Source organism: Schistocerca americana, chromosome 3 (genome assembly GCF_021461395.2).
Source record: "Schistocerca americana isolate TAMUIC-IGC-003095 chromosome 3, iqSchAmer2.1, whole genome shotgun sequence".
NCBI classification, from domain to species: Eukaryota; Metazoa; Arthropoda; class Insecta; order Orthoptera; family Acrididae; genus Schistocerca; species Schistocerca americana.
Window position 1 is genome coordinate 964,346,461 of NC_060121.1, and position 13,488 is coordinate 964,359,948.

The 13,488-nt window shown below is 47.7% G+C and overlaps 1 protein-coding gene and 1 non-coding gene across 2 annotated transcripts in view; both read right to left on the reverse strand.

The window, feature by feature from the left end:
* The window catches only part of LOC124605793 (protein Skeletor, isoforms B/C), a 686,779-nt gene that overhangs the window by 570,083 nt on the left and 103,208 nt on the right, over positions 1-13,488 (reverse strand). The window lies entirely within an intron of this gene.
* Trnat-ugu lies at positions 5,052-5,126 on the reverse strand. Its single transcript has one exon. It is a non-coding gene; the product is annotated as a tRNA-Thr (tRNA).

Consider the following 13,488-nt stretch of genomic DNA (forward strand, 5'->3'; position numbering starts at 1 on the left):
GTACGCCACGTGTTGCAGTGCGACTGCAACAGACACGTGCGACTTCCGCTGGATAGCATCGCCGGCGCTTCCGCTCCCACCGCCGTATCGACGTCCGCATCTCCCTAGGGCACGCCTCTTTCGTGTTGCGAAGCTCCCGTGGGCACGGCAGCCGGCGGGCGGCGCCCTGCAGACCGGGGCTGAATCTCGCGTGGGACACTCGATCTGCTGAATCGTCACTTTTTTCCCAGCGTGCCAACGCACACCAGCGGAATCATTCCACTGTGAGCTATACCGGCAACAGCACTGAAGCACTGTGCCTCGTCGACGTGTGTATCGTCAACGTCGTCATCGCATGCCAGTCTACAAACGCATTATAAGCCTGGAGAATAAACTTGGCACAAATGTTGTGCGAAAATGGCGCGCCAACTACGTTGTCCTCAGAGACACGTCTTCTATCGTGTCTGATGGAGGATAAGCTGGCGCCCCGCACAGTTTCATTGAAACTGACGCTAAATGTTCTAATCTGACGTAGGCAGTAGCTGAAACGACGTTTAAATTGATAGCTCTCGATCTTCCACCATAATCGAGTCCACCAACACGAGGTGGCAAATATGAGGTAGCCAAGGAGGTGGAAATGTGGGTTCTACTATGCCAAGACTGCTTGGTAGCCGGCCGGGGTGGCCAAGCGGTTCTAGGCGCTACAGTCTGGAACAGCGCGACCGCTACGGTCCCAGGTTCGAATCCTGCCTCGGGCATGGATGTGTGTGATGTCCTTAGGTTAGTTAGGTTTAACTTCCTGGCAGATTAAAACTGTGTGCCCGACCGAGACTCGAACTCGGGACCTTTGCCTTTCGCGGGCAAGTGCTCTACCAACTGAGCTACCCAAGCACTACTCACGCACCGTCCTCACTGCTTTACTTCTGCCAGTACCTCGTCTGCTACCTTCCAAACTTTACAGAGACTCTCCTGCCCGCGAAAGGCAAAGTCCCGAGTTCGAGTCTCGGTCCGGCACACAGTTTTAATCTGCCAGGAAGTTTCACATCAGCGCACACTCCGCTGCAGAGTGAAAATCTCATTCTAGGTTTAAGTAGTTCTAAGTTCTAGGAGATTGATGACCTTAGAAGTTAAGTCCCATAGTGCTCAGAGCCATATGAACCAGTTTTGAACTGCTTTGTAGCTACAACAAGAAAACACAATTAATTAGCAGGAGTACAAAATAAGAAAGTATTTATTACTTAACTTTGCTGTAGTCCATGATCAGTTGGTTGACAATTATAGAAGATGCGACTAGACTAAGCGTCTGTAGAATGACGTAATTTACAAGTCACAAATCTTGCAGTGACAGATTAATTTCTCGTAATCTTGAATGCCGAATCCGGTGAATTTGAAGACTAACTTGGAACGCAGCTACAGAGACTTCATGGCACCAATGACTGAGCTGCAGACGATGACTAACATTGGCGCTGCCTGACCACTGAGCGCGGCTACGAACTGCAGACTGGCACAACTGCACTACTCGCCTGCTGCATATGAAATGGCCTCGCGGCGGGCATAAGTACTGCGACTGGCTGTGTACTCTTTGGCTAACACAGCCGTTCTTCTGTTCCGTTTATCGAGAGAATCACATCCGGCGGATCGATGTCTCACGCGGTGGTGTGGTGGGATGACTGACGACATCACAAAAATAAATACCTATTTTATACGATTTTTTTTAGCACTATGGGACTAAACTTCTGAGGTCATCAGTTCCCTAGAACTTAGAACTACTTAAACCTAACTAACCTAAGGACATCACACACAACCATGCCCGAGGTAGGATTCGAACCTGCGACCGTAGCGGTCGCTCGGTTCCAGACTGTAGTGCCTCGAACCGCTCGGCCACTTCGGCCGGCTTATACGATCTAGACGGCGTTGTTTACAAAATACACAGAATGATCGCAGATTCGTTCAGAAAATTTACACTGCAGGAAAAAATTTGTGTATATGGAAAGGAGGATTCGACTTTGATCCGACGATAGCACGTGCCAACTTGTGGAAGGCAGATCTACTGATAAAGGTTTCAACGACGTCCGCCAACAGACAGCGTAGTAGCATAGTTAGTAGGGCGCCGATTATGTCTACCCTTTCGTAGAGGATACTCACAGCAAGAAAGCTCCCAGACGTATGAAGCAAGCAAGCTACGGAGACGCACTCGTGCTTCCTACAGCCAAGTGAGCGAGTTTGGAAGGGGTAAAACTGTGGCCTTCCGAGTGGCGGTATGGTTCTTACGGAGAATTGCGATACAACCTGGACGTGCTGCGCCTGTTGTGCACCGATGCTGGTATCAGAGGTCACATCAGCATTCTCACACACGTAGATGACGTTCTGGACGTCAACGCAGCAGAGACACCCGCCAGGATCGTCGTATTGTAAGGGCAGCAGTGACAGATCGTATAGCTACCACAGCATAGGTAAGTTGACAGGTTGTTGTTGTTGTTGTTGTTGTAGTATTCAGTCCTGAGACTGGTTTGACGCAGTTCTCCATGCTACTCTATCCTGTGCAAGCTTCTTCATCTCCCACTACCTACTGCAGGCTACATCCTTCTTAATCTGCTTAGTGTATTCATCTCTTGGTCTCCCTCTACGATTTTTACCCTCCACGCTGCCCTCCAGTACTAAATGCCTCAGAACATGTCCTACCAACCGGTCCCTTCTTCTTGTCAAGTTGTGCCACAAACTCCTCTTCTCCCCAATCCTATTCAACACCTCGTCATTAATTATGTGATCTACCCATCCAATCCTCAGCATTCTTCTGTAGCACCACATTTCGAAAGCTTGTATTCTCTTCTTGTCCAAACTATTTATAGTCCATGTTTCACTTCCAGGACGGCAGGTGTAGCCGTGCGGTTCTAAGCGCTTCAGTCTGGAACCGCGTGACCGCTACAGTCGCAGGTTCGAATCCTGCCTCGGGCATGGATGTGTGTGATGTCCTTAGGTTAGTTAGGTTTAAGTAGTTCTAAGTTCTAGGGGACTGATGACCGCAGATGTTAAGTTCCATAGTGTTCAGAGCCATTTGAACCAGCCATTTTTCACTTCCATACATGGCTACATACAAATACTTTCAGAAACGACTTCCTGACTCTTAAATCTATACTCGATGTTAACAAATGTCTCTTCTTGAGAAACACTTTCCTTGCCATTGCCAGTCTACATTTTATATCCTCTCTACTTCGACCATCATCAGTTATTTTGCTCCCCAAATAGCAAAACTCCTTTACTACTTTAAGTATGTCATTTCCTAATCCAATTCCCTCAACATCACCCGACTTAATTCGACTACATTTCATGATCCCCGTTTTGCTTTTGTTCATGTTCATCTTATACCCTCCTTCCAAGACACTGTCCATTCCGTTCAACTGCTCTCGCAAGTCCTTTGCTGTCTCTGACAGAATTACAATGTCACCGGCGAACCTTAAAGTTTTTCAGAATGAGATTTTCACTCTGCAGCGGAGTGTGCGCTGATATGAAACTTCCTGACATATTAAAACCGTGTGCCGGACCGAGACTCGAACTCGGGACCTTTGTCTTTCGCGGGCAAGTGCTCTACCAACTGAGCTACCGAAGCACGACTCACGCCCGGTCCTCACAGCTTTACTTCTGGCAGTACCTCGTCTTCTACCTTCCAAACTTTACAGAAGCTCTCCTGCGAACCTTGCAGAACTAGCACTGCTGAAAGAAAGGATATTGCGGAGACATGGCTTAGCCACAGCCTGGGGGATGTTTCCAGAATGAGATTTTCACTCTGCAGCGGAGTGTGCGCTGATATGAAACTTCCTGGCAGATTAAAACTGTGCGCCCGACCGAGAGGTACTGGCAGAAGTGAAGCTGTGTGTAGCGGGCCTGAGTCGTGCTTCGGTAGCTCAGTTGGTAGGGCACTTGCGCGCGAAAGGCAAAGGTCCCGAGTTCGAGTCTCGGTCTGGCACACAGTTTTAATCTGCCAGGAAGTTTCTTAAAGTTTTTATTTTACGGGCATCAACACGAAATGATCCGAACCAGTTATTAGCAGTGGGACTACGGGCACGCACACGCCACACGCCACACGCCACAGTATCTACGTGTACGGCGTGACTGGTGCAGTCCGAGGATCACTTGGAAGATAGAATGGTGCGCCTCAGTTTTCAGCGATGAAAGCAGATTCGCTGGCAAGCGGGTGATGGTCGTTCGTGCGTACAACATAGACCTGGTGGGCGCTGCCTCGTAGAGCGCTTGTGGTCTGGGGTGCTATAAGCTGCAAGTCTCGCTCACCTTTGGTGTTTTTGGAAGGGGTGCTAAGCAGTGCTCGGTATGTGCAGAACGTTGTTGGAACCTTACTTTCGTTGTTACTGCAACAGGAAGGTGATGTGTTGTTCCAACAGGATAATGCTCGCCCACATACTGCCTGTGAAACTGAAAGTGCCCTACAAGACGTGCAGCACGATCAACGGACTTGTCTCCAATCGAGAGAGAAGTGACTCGTGCGACACTTCAGCCAACAGCTCTTAAACAACTACGTGAACAGGTCGAGTAGACGTAACATAACGTATCCCAGGACAGTATTTGCCATCTGTAGGAGCCACTGGATACCAGAGTCAAAGCCTGCACTGCCGCCAGTGGAGGCTAAACCACTTACTAATTTGGATATTGCAGGAGGGGGCAATACTTTGTACCTCAGAAGCAACTGTAATCCATTTGCATTATTGCAACATTAGATCCTGAGTGAATTGGAAACCTCTAAACGAGTGTACTCATTTTTTCCGGCCGTGTATTTCTTTTTTAATAAATTAACGGTTCAAATTTTCCACATTTTTGAAGAGATGAGTTTGGACAAAATATGCAGTGAACTGATAAATAGACTTTAAGCAGTGCGACACCGAGAGTCAAATCCAGAGCAAAGCTTTAAGATAACTATATATGACAATAATATCTGTTCCCGAAAGAACAGTTACCGTGGATGACCATGCAGCTTTGCTAGAAATGAAATGATAATCAAATAGACACCCTAGCTGCAAACAAGCGTTGATGTACTTCATTGGGGACATGTTGAAAATATGTGCCCCGATCGGGACTCGAACCCGAGATCTCCTGCTTACATGGCAGACGCTCTATCCATCTGAGCCACCGCGGGCACATGATAGGCAAACATCTATTAGGCGCACTACGAATATAGTGGTGTGGACATGTTGGGAATGTGTATGTCACGGGGAGCGTGCAAGGGATAAGTCCCTGCAGACGCACTATTCTCTGTGCCCGCGGTGGCTCAGATGAATAGAGCGTGTTCCATGTAACCAGGAGATCCCGGGTTCGAGTCCCGGTCGGAGCACACATTTTCAACATGTCCCCAATGAAGTACATCAACGCCTGTTTGCAGCTAGGGTGTCTATTTAATTATCATTTCAAAGTTTTAAGAGTCTTTCAAAATCAAAATCAGTGTCGGATGCGAGAAGGACTGTCCTCTTTGCTCCTTAACTGCGTCCTTGATAAGATCATCAGGGAAAGGTGACGAGAAATGGCAGGAAATGGTGAACCATGCCTTGGATGCATACAGAAAGGAATGGGGGTAGATATTGATCATTAGAGATGGCTAGTGAGTCTACCCGACTACAGAGACAAAGCGGCTATAGCAGGTCTACAAGGCTTTATCGAGGAGACACATTATATAACGAACGGGTCCTAGGTGGATGACAATAGAAGGTGGAAAGGAGGAGGAGGAGATTAGCGTTTAACGTCCCATCGACAACCAGGTCATTAGAGACGGAGCACAAGCTCGGATTATGGAAGGATGGGGAAGGAAATCGGCCGTGCCCTTTCTAAGGAACCATCCCGGCATTTGCCTGAAGCGATTTAGGGAAATCACGGAAAACCTAAATCAGGTTGGCCGGACGCGGGATTGAACCATCGTCCTCCCGAATGCGAGTCCAGTATGCAGAAGGTGGAAAAATTCATAGACTGGAGGAATTTAAATACCTTGGAGACTGGATAGAAATTGGTCTGGCAGAAAAAGAATCAACGGGAGCACGAACAAACAAGATCAATTTAGCATACAAATCTGATGCGCTGGTTGCGCGGCTAGAGAACGCTCGAGGTCGCGAGGACGGGGTTTTAACGAAGAGTGCGGCGCGCGATGGAGGGAGGAGAAAGCACAGTGGGCAGCGGGCGCCACAGTATACAACCCGTAGCGCGACCCAGCGGAGCCGCGGAGGACGTGAGTGAACCGACCAACGTCGAGAGCAGCGGGGCCTGGAGCTGTGCTGTTTAGTGAGCACGAGACAAGCCAACCCAGCTGGCGTCCCGAAAGTTTGGGGGTGTGGAGCTGGAACTACTGCTCCTGGATTCATAGTAACATCATCGTCAAGTATCGTTCCTGGAAAAATTTATCAGCTATTTGGCATAAAAACCAAGTTGTCATGTGCTGAATGGTTCAGGTTGTGTGGAACCTTCCACGCCTTTGGCTAGAAATGTGGCAGTCTCGGGGTATGCTCCTGAGCTGGCTGATGTAAAACATTGTGACTAAAATAACGAGCGTTTACATCTGGGCTAATACTGTTTTGTAACGAGTACCCATTTCATACTTACTTAAACTTACTGTGTGCTTAACATCTAGCAGCCGGCCGGAGTGGCCGAGCGGTTCTAGGAGCTATAATCTGGAACCACGCGACCGCTACGGTCGCAGGTTCGAATCCTGCCTCGAGCATCGATGTGTATGATGTCCTTACTTTAGTTAGGTTTAAGTAGTTCTAAATTCTAAGGGACTGATGACCTCAGAAGTTAATCCCATAGTGCTCCGAGCCATTTGAACCATTAACATGTAGTAGTGTGGCTAAAGGCCCCTTTAACTACCTGTTGTATTTTTGAAGTTAAATATTTGGGACCGGCATACACTGATGAGCCACATTACGGCCCCCGACCTACTATCGATATAAAACTGACTAGTAGATAGCAGTGTCGCCTGGCGATGAATGACTGCTAGTCATACAGACTCACGGTGCATGTAGTATTGGTGAGTGTGTTGTCCGTGTGTAGAACGGGGAAGATGCGTGATCTATATGAGTTCAGCCGATGGCAGACAGTGATGACCCGGAGGCTCAGCACGAGCATATGTGAAACTGTACGAGTTGTCGGGTGTTCGAGGAGTGCTGTGGTGAGTGTCTTCAACATGTGGTGGATCCAAGGGGTTGTGCGTCCACCACTCATTACAGATGTCGGACGTCGTAGGCTGGGCAGACTGATAAAACAGGACATACGACGAACTGCGCCGGAACAAACATCAGACTTTAATGTTGGACAGAGAACAGTTGTCTCTGAACACACAGTCCACCAAACAATGGCTCTAAGCAGCTGACGACGCATGCATGTGTCCATGTTAACGCCACGACACCTGCAACGACGACTGAAATGGACACGTGACCATCGGCTCTGGACGTTGGCGCATTGACAGGGCGTTGGACAGACTGAAGAATCCCAATACCATCCTCATCATGAAAACAGGGGGGGCATCTGTCATCTTTCAGGGGAACATCTCCTTGAAACCTGCACTTCAGGATGGATCCAAGCTGGCGGCGGGTCAACTATGCTTTGGAGTACATTCACGTGGTCATCCATGGGTCCAGCAGAACTCCTGCTAGGCATCATGACGGCCATGAAGTATGGTAAAGTTGTTGCAGACCACGTACACCTCTTCAAGACCATCATGTTTCCCGGGCGGCCGGGGTGGCCGAGCGGTTCTAAGCGGTCCAGTCAGGAACCGCGCGACCGCTACGGTCGCAGGTTCGAATCCTGCCTTGGGCATGGATGTGTGTGATGTCCTTAGGTTATTTAGGTTTAATTAGTTCTAAGTTGTAGGGGACTGATGACCTTAAAAGTTAAGTCCCCTAGTGCTCAGAGCCATTCAACCATGTTTCCCGACAGCAGTGGAATTTTTCAACAAGATAATGTGCCATGTCGGAGTGATTTGAAGAATTCCAGTTGATGTGCTCGCCTCCCAACTGGTCAGATCTGAACCCGATCGAACACATCTGGTATGTGACTGAACGTGACGTCAGATCTCATCGCCCCCCTCCTAGGAATTCACGGAAATTACGTGACTTGTGTGATCAGCTGTGGTTCCAACTGCCTCAAGCGACCTACCAAGGCCTCATCGATTCCTTGTCAAGATGTGTCTCCACCGTTATGAATGCCAGATTTGGATATACCGGGTATTAAGTAAGTAGTCGTTCTGGCTGATCAGTGTAGGTCGGAGAACTGCTTTAGCCACGGAAATTTTGCGTATGAGCTATTTGTTGATATGTGAGTGGCTAGAGCCACCTACTTGAAATATTCTGTGTTACTATTCTTACAGGCATCTTTAACGTCTTCTGATAGTACTGCCTAATGTTCAAATGGCTCTGAGCACCACGGGACTTAATAGCTGTGGTCATCAGTCCCCTAGAACTTAGAACTACTTAAACCTAACTAACCTAAGGACATCACACACATCCATGCCCGAGGCAGGATTCGAACCTGCGACCGTAGCAGTCGCGCGGTTCCGGACTGCGCACCTAGAACCGCGAGACCACCGCGGCCGGCACTGCCTAATGTGTTATTTTAAATTTGTGACAGGAAAATGTTATACGAGGTGCATTCAAGTTCTAAGGCCTCCGATTTTTTTTCTAATTAACTACTCACCCGAAATCGATGAAACTGGCGTTACTTCTCGACGTAATCGCCCTGCAGACGTACACATTTTTCACAACGCTGACGCCATGACTCCATGGCAGCGGCGATGGCTTCTTTAGGAGTCTGTTTTGACCACTGAAAAATTGCTGAAGCAATAGCAGCACGCCTGGTGAATGTGCGGCCACGGAGAGTGTCTTTCATTTTTGGAAAAAGCCAAAAGTCACTAGGACCCACGTCAGGTGAGTAGGGAGCATGAGGAATCACTTCAAAGTTGTTATCACGAAGAAACTGTTGCGTAACGTTAGCTCGATGTGCGGGTGCGTTGTCTTGGTGAAACAGCACACGCGCAGCCCTTCCCGGACGTTTTTGTTGCAGTGCAGGAAGGAATTTGTTCTTCAAAACATTTTCGTAGGATGCACCTGTTACCGTAGCGCCCTTTGGAACGCAATGGGTAAGGGTACGCCCTCGCTGTCCCAGAACATGGACACCATCATTTTTTCAGCACTGGTGGTTACCCGAAATTTTTTTGGTGGCGGTGAATCTGTGTGCTTCCATTGAGCTGACTGGCGCTTTGTTTCTGGATTGAAAAATGGCATCCACGTCTCATCCATTGTCACAACCGACGAAAAGACAGTCCCATTCGTGCTGTCGTTGCGCGTCGTCCGTCAGCATTCGTGGCACCCACCTGGATGACACTTTTCGCATTTTCAGGTCGTCATGCAGGATTGTGTGCACAGAACCCACAGAAATGTCAACTCTGGAGGCGATCTGTTCAACAGTCATTCGGCGATCCCCCAAAACAATTCTCTCCACTTTCTCGATCATGTTGTCAGACCGGCTTGTGCGAGCCCGAGGTTGTTTCGGTTTGTTGTCACACGATGTTCTGCCTTCATTAAACTGTCGCACCCACGAACGCACTTTCGACACATCCATAACTCCATCACCACATGTCTCCTTCAACTGTCGATGAATTTCAATTGGTTTCACGCCACGCAAATTCAGAAAACGAATGATTGCACGGTGTTCAAGTAAGGAAAACGTCGCCATTTAAAGTATTTAAAACAGTTCTCATTCTCACCGCTGGCGGTAAAATTCCATCTGCCGTACGGTGCTGCAATCTCTGGGACGTATTGACAATGAACGCGGCCTCATTTTAAAACAATGCGCATGTTTCTATCTCTTTCCAGCCCGGAGAAAAAAAATCGGAGGCCTTAGAACTTGAATGCACCTATGTCTAGCCTCCAGTCGCACCTTTATGTTTAAAGTGCTGTTGTTGAATACTTTTAAGAACTTCCGCCTGTTATGTTAGAGAATTCACTGTCAAGTCGTAACTTATATCTGATTAAGTACCAAGCAGCTAGGGCCCATATCGTTTCATGCGACTGACTGGACTTACGTGTAACGAGGTATGTCGTCAGCGCGGAAGATACTGGTAACTGCAAGTATTGTTTAATGTGCTGTGTCGATCGAGGCATATGGTAAATGCATTGGTAAATGCGTAGGAGGATTTAAAGCCGGCTAATCCTCGAGTTAAACTTACAATTTCGTCTGTTTGTATATGCTGCCTGTGTAGTTTGAAAATTCGGACTGTTAGTACAGATCCAAACTGGGAATTCAAAGGCGGCTAAGCGCCAAGTTAAACTCCATGTTTTGTCTGTTTCCACAATCTTTAGAGCATTGGTAAATTTATCTAATTTTATATTGTATGTAGTCTCTTATTTAAGTGGCTACTGACGATACAAAAAGGGAAGTCGAGTTAAATGTTGTAAGGCGGCTGTACGCCGATTAAAGGTTTAGTATTTAGAGTGTTGTGTAACCATACGTCGACGGTTAGACCCCTTGCTGATTTTAATTATTCTAGGGTTTACATGGTTACTCTTACAGAGCGACTAGTGCTAATTGCAACCGAGAATCATAAACAATTTTTTAGATGAGACAGCTGAGAAATGTGATGACTATGGAGGTCTTATTGTCTTGTAATTAGTTAGTAACGAAAGGCCAGTTGAACTCAGCGGTTCTACGCGCTACAGACTGGAACCGCGCGACCGCTACGGTCCCATGTTCGAATCCTGCTTGGTCACGGATGTGTGTGATGTCCTTAGGTTAGTTAGGTTTAAGTAGTTCTAAGTTCTAGCGGACTGATGACCTCAGACGTCAAGTCCCATAGTGCTAAGAGCCATTTGAACCAGTTGAATTTGGATTACTTGTTAGCCTGTGGCATTTCTTTCAAAGCTTGCTTGGGCCGTTTGAAACTTAAGAACCCTGATTACTAGGGTATTATTGAATTAAACTGGAATGTGTTATTACACAATCTCGCTAATGCCAATTGTATGTTGCTTTCTTAATAACAGAGCGCGTTGCTCAATTGCCGAAGTACGATTTTGTCAACAAAGTAAATTTCATTTTCTGTGCCTAGAACCTTTCACTGCATGAGCCTTGTATCCTAGCTGTACCTGCTCCAAAGGGCACTGCCAAGCGTGGTTCCCACGGTAGGACAAAGGAAGAGGGGGAGAGGTTTCCAAATTAATTATGAAATGAAATGATCGTATGGCATTGTTGGCCGGGAAGCCCCATCCGGGGGAGTTAGGCCGCCGTATTGCAAGTCTTTTTTAGGTGACGCCACATCGGCGACTTGCGAGTCAATGATGATGAAAATGATGGTGGACACACAACACCCAGTCCCCTGCCGGGAATCGAACCCGGCCCCCTGCGTGGTAGGCGGTAACGCTACCGCTACGCTACGGATGCGGACATTAATTATCAACATCTATAACAAAACTGAGACATTACCAGACAGTGATCCGCACTGAAACCTTACACGAAGCAAAAAGTCAGTGCCTTGTAAGAATAGAACTTGTGCAACAAATCCGTATCTAATGACCTCGCCGCCGAGGTAACGTTAGAAACTCTAATCATCCTTCCTTGCTTCTGGAACGAAGGACTCTCACGAGGATACTGGTACTTCGAGGATCAGGAAACAATCAATGCAGAAGACGATGTAACTGTGAATACCTACACTACTGGCCATTAAAATTGCTACACCACGAAGATGACGTGCTACAGAAGCGAAATTTAACCGACAGGAAAAAGATGCTGTGATATGCTTTTCAGAGCATTCACACTAGGTTGGCGGCGGTTGCGACACCTAGAACGTACTGACATGAGGAAACTTTCCAATCGATTTCTCATACACAAACACCAGTTGACCGGCGTTGTCTGGCGAAACGTTGTTGTGATGCCTCGTGTAACGAGGAGGAATGCGTACCATCACGTTTCCGCGATTGCGGTTTATCGTATCGCGACATTTCTGCTCGCGTTGGTCGAGATCCAATGACTGTTAGCAGAATATCGAATCGGTGGATTCAGGAGGGTAATTCGGAACGCCGCGCTGGATTCCAACGGCCTCGTATCACTAGCAGTCGAGATGACAGGCATCTTATCCGCATGGCTGTAACGGATCGTGCAGCCACGCCTCGATCCCTGAGTCAACAGATGGGGACGTTTGCAAGACAACAACCATCTGCACGAACAGTTCGATGACATCTGCAGCAGCATGGACTATCAGCTCCGAGAACATGGCTGCGTTTACCCTTGACGCTGCATCACAGACAGGAGCGCCTGCGATGGTGTACTCAACGACGAACCTGAGTGTACGAATGGCAAAACGTCATTTTTTCTGATGAATCCAGGTTCTGTTTACAGCATCATAATGGTCACATCCGTGTTTGGCGACATCGCGGTGAACGTACATTGGAAGCGTGTATTCCTCATCGCCATACTGGCGTATCACCCGGCGTTATGGTATAGGGTGCCATTGGTTACACGTCTCTGTCACCTCTTGTTCGCACTGGCGGCACTTTGAACAGTGGACGTTACATTTCAGATATGGTACCACCCGTGGCTCTACCCTTCATTCGATCCCTGCGAAACCCTACATTTCAGCAGGATAATACACGACCGCAAGTTGCAGGTCCTGTACGGGCCTTTCTGGATACAGAAAATGTTCGACTGCTGTCCTGGCCAGCACATTCTCCAGATCTCTCGCCAACTGAAAACGTCTGGTCAATGATGGCCGAGCGACTGGCTCGTCACAATACGCCAGTCACTACTCTTGGTGAACTGTGGTATCGCGTTAAAGCTGCATGGGCAGCTGTACCTGTACGCGCCTTCCAAACTCTGTTTGACTCATTGCCCAGGCGTATCAAGGCCGTTATTACAGCCAGAGGTGCTTGTTCTGGGTACTGGTTTCTCAGGATCTAAGCATCCAAATTGCGTGAAAATGCAATCACATGTCAGTTCCAGTATAATATATTTGTCCAATGAATACCCGTTTATCATCTGCATTTCTTCTTGGTGTAGCAATTTCAATGGCCAGTAGTGTAGATAGAAAGAGGAGTGACACATCCTTTGAATGAAACATGGGAGGTTGACATATCAGCTATTATTGTTTCTTGCTAACATGCGAACCAAAGTACGCTGCATCCAAGAGGTACAAAGGTGTTTGGAAGATATGGAAATAGACGAAACAGAGCTTTGCAATAGGGTGACGTTCAGGTCAAAAATTCAGGCTGTTGACGGTTTCCAGGAAGGAGTTAGACCCGGGGTAAAATTATCACAATATTATCAAAGCGTAGATGCAGTGTTAGATGTTTTTCAGTTGAGTGATCATTGGCTGGGAGGAACTCGCGAGAGGTCAAAGATTCAGGCTGACGTCGGTTTCCAGGAGGGAATTAGACCCAGGGCAAAATTGTCACAATATTATCAAAGTGTAGATGCAGTGGTAGATGTGTCTCAGCTGCGTGATTGTTGGCTGGGAGGAACTCGCGAGAGTGCAGT